A 6971-nucleotide genomic window follows, 5' to 3' on the forward strand; every position below is an offset into this window, starting at 1 on the left:
GCTAGTAGGAATTTTTGTTAGGCTGCTGTGGCTGGAACCACCAGTTCATCTCCCACGGGAGACAGTGCTTCATAGTAAGGTCTACCACAACTGTAAGTGTAACCTGGGAATTATTAGGGCTTCCATATTTTTTAACAAACTGATACATTCTCACTGTTAAATAAATGTGGAAGTACTGCTTCCTGGATCACGTCAGGAGCAGGAGGCTCTAGTCTCATAGAAATTTTAGGCCAGGTCAAAATTCCTTTAATTATTTCTGTTTAGTCTCCTTTGAAAGAACCTGTTTGCTAGATGTGCCTCTTAATTCCTGAAATGCAGAAGTGAAACCTCAAACTGAGTGAGAAACCTGGACAGTGAGACAAGCCACACTTGGCAAAGCTACAAATTCAGTGTTATAGTTCAACTCAATTAAACATAATTTTCTTGGCTGCCATCTAGAAGTTTGATGATAGGAAACTGGATTTGACTTATTACAATACAAAGGGGCAGTTTGGTAAATGTACATTTTCAGCCAACTAACAGAATAGAAATAGATTTTCATTGAAGTTTATGTTACCATTTGGTTTACTTGTTTTTGCTGCCTGGCTCCATCCATAACAAGTGCAGCCAAGCTCTAATTCTCAACTGTTTGAAGTTATTCAGTCTCATGAGAGATATGCCAGACAATTCATTGGACAATATTCAAAGTATTAGTGAGGTTAATTCTAATTGCACAGAAGGATCTATATTAACATTTCTGTTTCAACACATTTTTTGTTATTCGGGTTTTAGGTCATATGAATTGTTTTTCTACATGATTGGATTTCTGTTGTCAGAATAAATATGAAATATTAAAACTACTATACAATCAGTTGCTATGCCAGAGAACTGATATTCCTTTGGTTGTGTCAGAATATTTTTGGAAAAACTCTGAGCCCTCAGAATGACAATCTGAAAAAAAATATTGAAGCCATTCTTTTCCCTCAGAAGGATTTGTCTGAAAATGCCCATTTCCAGTGTTCCCATCCAGCTCTAGCTAGTACTTAGACTGTGGGCCATGGCAGCACTTGAAGACAGCTGAGATGGTCAGGACCATCCTGGGGGTGCTGAACACAGCATGGGTGCTGAAAGCCATGCAGCAGCCCCACTCCAGCAATGGGGGCATGCATGTGCCAGGGGCTGCGCAGCCCAAAGGTGTCGGGGTTGGGTGGGGGTTCCGCAGCAAGGGGGGATCCCCCTGGAATGGGCTCGGGTAGAGCCACAGAGCCAAGCATGAGCTTCAGAGAAAACCTGATAAATGGGCCTGTTCTCACTGTTGGTCTGCGTACGGGTGTGCTGCTCCATGCGCCGTCTTACCACTGACTCCTGCATGGCTTCCACCTGAGCAGGGTCTTGCACTCTGGTGAGAAATGGCACATAGTAAATTAAAGAAATGGATGAAAAAGGAAATGTTAGAGACAGAGAAGTACTGCTCTGAAAAACCCTTTTGGACAAATCCTTCCTATCCAGGAACCGCCTTCTGCTTGCAATTTGAGGTTATTGGGAACAGGAATTGGAAAATATTGTGAACAGTGAAGAATAATGCAGCTAAAGCCTTGCTGCTTGAGATCGTCTGAGTGAACATGATCAATTAAGTGGAAGTCTAACTGGATGTGTTCACAGAGGGGTGCCTTAATATGATTGAGGGGATGTGGGACTGAGCATGATTTATTGAGAGTAACTGAGTATTCAGTACTGGAGTAGGAACAGGAGTCACTTAACTTAGATTAAAAATACAACAGCACCTGGTGCTTGCTGCAAATACAATTTTCCTGGAAAAAGAGATAGTTAGAAAGAGCCCTCATTACCCCTTTAGAGTGTTTTCTAAATAACACACCTCCGTCCTTTTTGAAATATTAGTATGTTAAATATCCAAATGGTTCTTGCTGAAAGTGATGCCTCTGTTAAATTACCAGTGCCCACTCATTTTCCAGGTAGAGGTACTAGGTACCCAGTGCCATTTGGAAACCACTAGCAGATGACTAACCAGCAGGGAAGGCTGGGAAAGACCACTCAGTCCTGCCAAAGGGTCCAAACCAGGCCCTTTGCTGCAGTCAGTCATTGCAATTTGCCTGCTAAAACTGCATCTGATTTCCTTGTATTTCCTGTGACTGTTTTTAGCCTCTTCCTGTAGGAGTCTGGTTTATGCCAGTTGGGGTTTTTTTGGTTTGGTTTTTGTTGGGGGGGGGGGGGGGGGGGGGGTTTGCATCTAGCCTAAACTTTTCCTTCCCTAGCTCCAGGTCAGTGCTTCTCATGCTGGTGTCTCCTGCCCCTCCCTCTCCTCATCCTGCTGCTCATTCACATTAACTGCAAGATAATTGGAGACTGATCCTGTCCCCCAAGTCTTTGTTTCTCCAGACTATAGCTTAAATCCTACCCTCCTGCAGCAAACCCCACTGAGATCCTCAGGTTTGGTCCTTTTGGGGCTGCTCTTGCTGTTGTATCTAGTTCTCAGCACAAAGTTCTTTGATATTATAATGTTGTAATGGCAGGAGACCCTGGTTAAGCAAAAACAGAACCGGCCCTCCCTCCCTCCCTCTGGGGGTTGTGGGTTATTAACAGAGCTTTGCTCAGCTGAGCAACATGGAACCATCAGGTCTCTGCCCGCATTCCTGTCTTGCAGCTTCAAAATTCTCATACTATTTAAAAAAGCAGGAACAAGGCAGCTTACATGGTCCCACCAGATCCTCATCCTGGCATGGCTGCTGATCTTTTGAAGTTAGAGGCTCACAAAATCCTGCTGCACATCTCTGTTCCCCAAGAGGAACAGGTCCTCTGGGAACTAGATCCTCTGTGGGGTCAGCTTGCACCCTGCTACTGGCTTGGCAAAGCCGGCTCCAAGGGGCAAGCACCCCGTTGACACCCATGCCCATCAGGGAATCTGCTGTGCGACCAGACCCCTCCCTGCGTGCTTGCCAGCCAGCCTGCCATCCTCCACCCCTGCTCTGCCTTATGGAGACTTTTTTGTTTAGTGTTACCTGCTTTAAGTTCATTATGCAGCAGTATATCAACTGTTTTATTGGAATAGAAATTAATTCTATCATCTGCAAAATCAGTGTCTCGAGTGAAGAAGTCTTTTGGACTTGCTTGGCACAACCTATTTTTAATAAGCCCCTGTTACATGCTAGTTGTTAGACCTTATTCCCAGGTGTTTCACGCTGTTCACTGTGTTGTGTGGAGCTGATACCAGGCTGGATGGTTCACATTTTCTTGCTTCTCCCTTTCCTGGTCATCCTGACAAGCAGCAAAGTTGCTTCATGTGCTCACTGCAAACCCTCCAAAACTCATGCTGGACTGTTCTCAGTGCTGGGAATCCTGACAGAGCTTCATCCTCATCCTATGCTCTCCTTTTTGGTACGTGGACTGCTCTTTTAAGTCACGTTGACAAAAGACACCAGATCTGTGATGCTTCTCAGCCCTGTAGCGGGGACAGGTAGCAGTATCGGAGCCAGATGAAAAGTTTGGTGCTTTAGAACCAGGTCTTGTTGATTTGGGATCCTTCCATTTGAAGGCCTCTGGCACATTAAGAGCCCTCCCCTGAGTTTTTCATCGTCTTTCAAGCTGCTGTAACAAACTTTTTTTCAGTTGGCTCAGCTAGTAGTCTGTGGTGGGTCTCTTGTGTTGTGCACATGCGTGCCCTGAGACCTGGACTGAGCATCACCAGACTCGTCTCATGCACACACTGCAGAGAAGCTGCTGGCCCACAGCGCGCTGTGGAGTTGAGTGGATCTGGCAGCAGCAGCTGAATGACTGAAAGCTTTGTGTCACATATGCAACCTGATATGCACCCTGCTCTGCTGGAGTTATGGGTCTATGCAGCACCTAGCATTTGTCTCCAGTAAAGCAGGCTGTGCAGTAAGGCTCAGGAGTGCATTTTACATCGTGCGCATCATAGACTGGGTGCAGTCCAAGGCTTCCACATCTCTAGCTGTAGCATAACCAAGGGAGGAAGTCCACGAGACAGCATCTCCCTGAACAACAGCACCACTTACAGCCTGGTCTTAGATGCCAGTTTGGGGCTGGAGCCACAGAGCAGCAGTCTGCCAGCACCAGGGAGGAGGCTGGTATCTGCTTTTTCTGTGTGCCTTGGGATTAGTCCACCACAGCTGAGCACATCCAGATCCCTACTCAGTGGCATCTGTGGTCTATACCAGTCTGTGCTGATGATGGTCTCTGCTGAGTGGCTCTTCCTGCTTGAGGGTGCCTGGGGCGTTCAGCTGAGCAGGGTGCCGTGAAGAGTGGAGCAACTATTTGAGCTGCTGCTTAAAAACGTCTCCTTGGAAAGCTTCTACCTGCTGCAACAAAGAAGGTGCCTAACCAACAGGAGAAAACATCATTGCTTATGTCTTGGTTTGCCATAGTGTAGGACAGTGGCCTGCCAGACAATTACCTGGGCGTAATTTCTGGCATGAACTTGAGATAGCTGGAGCTGAGGGTCAGGCTTCAGCCTCTTCCAGACAATCCCAGTAGCAGAAAGTATCTGAAGAATCCCACAGACTCACACCCAATTTTCAAGGCCAGCATTTCTCCCAGCATACACAACCCTGCCCAGGAGGCTAGCAGGGTTACATTATCTGGAGTTTGAATCTGGACATGAGGAGGCAGGTGCTGGAGAAAACAGGCAGGCACATGAGCAGTCAAAGGCAAGAGCAAGCGTTTCAGGTCTGCACAGTCAGCACATTGCATCCCATCCAAGCAGAGCTGGGGATGTTGAAGAAGTGAGACAGGGAACAACCGGGGATGTGTTGCAGGGCTTCTGCCAGACTGAGCGCTGGGAGTAAGGCAACATCAGTGCTCTGTGAGACAGGGGAAGGGAACTGCTTCTTTAGGTGAGATTCAAGGATCGAGAGGAAAATTATAGTGAAAAAAACAGAGCATATTGGGCTGCAGTTTCTGAGGGCTGTGATGAGAGACCCTCTGGCCCCTGCACATGTTCGCACCATTGCTGGAGACTCACAAGTCTCAATGGACAGGCATGAGAGAGGATGGTCACGCCTGGAGCGGGTGTCTGCGGGAGGCGCTGCCGGGGAGGTTAGGCAGGGCAAGGCATTCAGGGCAGTCCCTCACGAGGGTTGCTTTTGTGATTGTTGTTGCTCTAACTCATCTGCTTTACGGGAATGTGTAGGGCAAAGCACGAAGCTGGAGGCCGGCAGTGCCGGGCATGCTGACACCAAGAGCTGCCTTGGCTCCCCTCCTTTGGTGCAGTTTAGCACGACCCGCAGCGGCCACAGGGAGAGGTGCCCACCCCTTCTGCGGGTCAGCGGCTGCTGGAAAATGCTCCTCACGGGCCCCCGCGTCCTCCGTGGGCTCACAGCTGCCTGCTGCCCCCCGGGGCTGGTGCCAGCCCAGCCGCAGAGCAGACCTGCTAACATGCCACCCTGCCCGGGAGAGAAAAAAAACAAACCTGAGTGCTAAGCGTCACAGGAGCGTGCCAGCAGGGAAGGCAGCAGGGGATCCAGCCAACGTGGGCAGGCATGCCAAGGGGGGAGCACCCTGCACCAGACGGGGTGTCCCTGTGGGGTGCCCAGCTGCAGCTGGTGCCTGGAGAGCTGGCACCACGGTTAGCACCCTGTCAGGCCTTTGCTTGTGTGTGAGTGTTAATCCTCCAGGAGTTTCAGCAAAGAGAAGGTTGATGCAACTTAAATGAAGGGTTTAAGGGCCGCCCTGTACTGGGAGGGGGCTCAGGCCACAACTGGCTAAACATCAGGTGAGCGGCAGAGGAGACAGTGCCTGCGGTGGGAAGCACTGCCAACACAAATCTCTTAATAGCCTTTCAGTCTCTGCAAGGCCTTAAAATCAATCAGAGGATTAACTAAGCAAAGCTGGTTTTATGATACATGATCCAGCTTTGTGCAATTGGATCTAACTTTGCTTAGGCCCTCCTCTGTGACTGGGCTTGCTGATGTGCCGCCTGCAACCTTGGAGCCTTGTGGAGGAATGGCAGCAGCCTGAGGAGGAGCGGGAGAAGCCCTGGAGGAGTGGGGGGTCCCATCACCACAGGTGTAAGCTGCTTGGGAGGGATGCCAGAGCCACAGCGTGGCACTGCTCATGCAAGCCAGTCACTTCCCTCCCACTGGCGTCTTCTCTAAATTCAGCATTTCTCCTTGCAGAAGCTCTCCGAAGGTAAGCCACTGACCCCTTCTCACTATCTACCAGCTTCCTGTGGCTTCTGTGACACCTTCCAAGGAACAGGTATATGTTGCACTTCCCCTTTTCTCTTACCGTAGTGGCTCCTGGGTGTGGGTGTTCAGGGCTGAGCAGAAGCCTGGGAGCAGATATACCCTTCTCCTGCCACATGCACTGGTAAGCCTCATCCTCAGAGGACCGCTTCTGAGATGCCACCAGTGAGGCAAATGGTGAGTCTCCCTTAAAAGCACACTCTGGCTCCTGGCAGATCAATACTTGAATTCATTTGATGACAACAGGAGCAATCTGCCCAGCTGACACCAGGCAGCATCTCTGTTTCAAACCAGGTGTAGGAGTGTTTGTTTAGCTTTTTGCCAAAGCAGTTTGCTTTCTCTCAGGCTGAAAGTTACTCCTAGGGACAACATGTGCATGGGAGCTCTGTCAGGTCCCTGATGGGAGTCTGAATCCCCCAAAACACGCTGTGGCTGCACAGCATGGGCAGATCTGGATGCTTCCACTGTACCTGCTAAGCAGTCATAGTGCCAAAGTGATGTGAGGAATAATGAAATATGCCCTCCAGGACCGAGCAGTCTCAGTTTTCTGGCAAAATTCTCCTCTGCCCCTTTTTTCCAGACTCGCTTTCGCAGTCTGGGGCCAGGTTGGTTCGGTCCAGCGATGCAGAGGTCGTGATGCAACATAACACGAAGTGATACCTGGCTGCTGAATTATCCTACTCTCCAGTATCTGCGCTGACTTGTGAGCCTCACAGCTTTAGGCCTGTCAGCCACCAGGAGTTCATCTATGCAAATTTGCTACAAGAAAATGAG

Source organism: Haliaeetus albicilla, chromosome 16 (assembly GCF_947461875.1).
Source record: "Haliaeetus albicilla chromosome 16, bHalAlb1.1, whole genome shotgun sequence".
In the NCBI taxonomy this organism is placed as follows: domain Eukaryota; kingdom Metazoa; phylum Chordata; class Aves; order Accipitriformes; family Accipitridae; genus Haliaeetus; species Haliaeetus albicilla.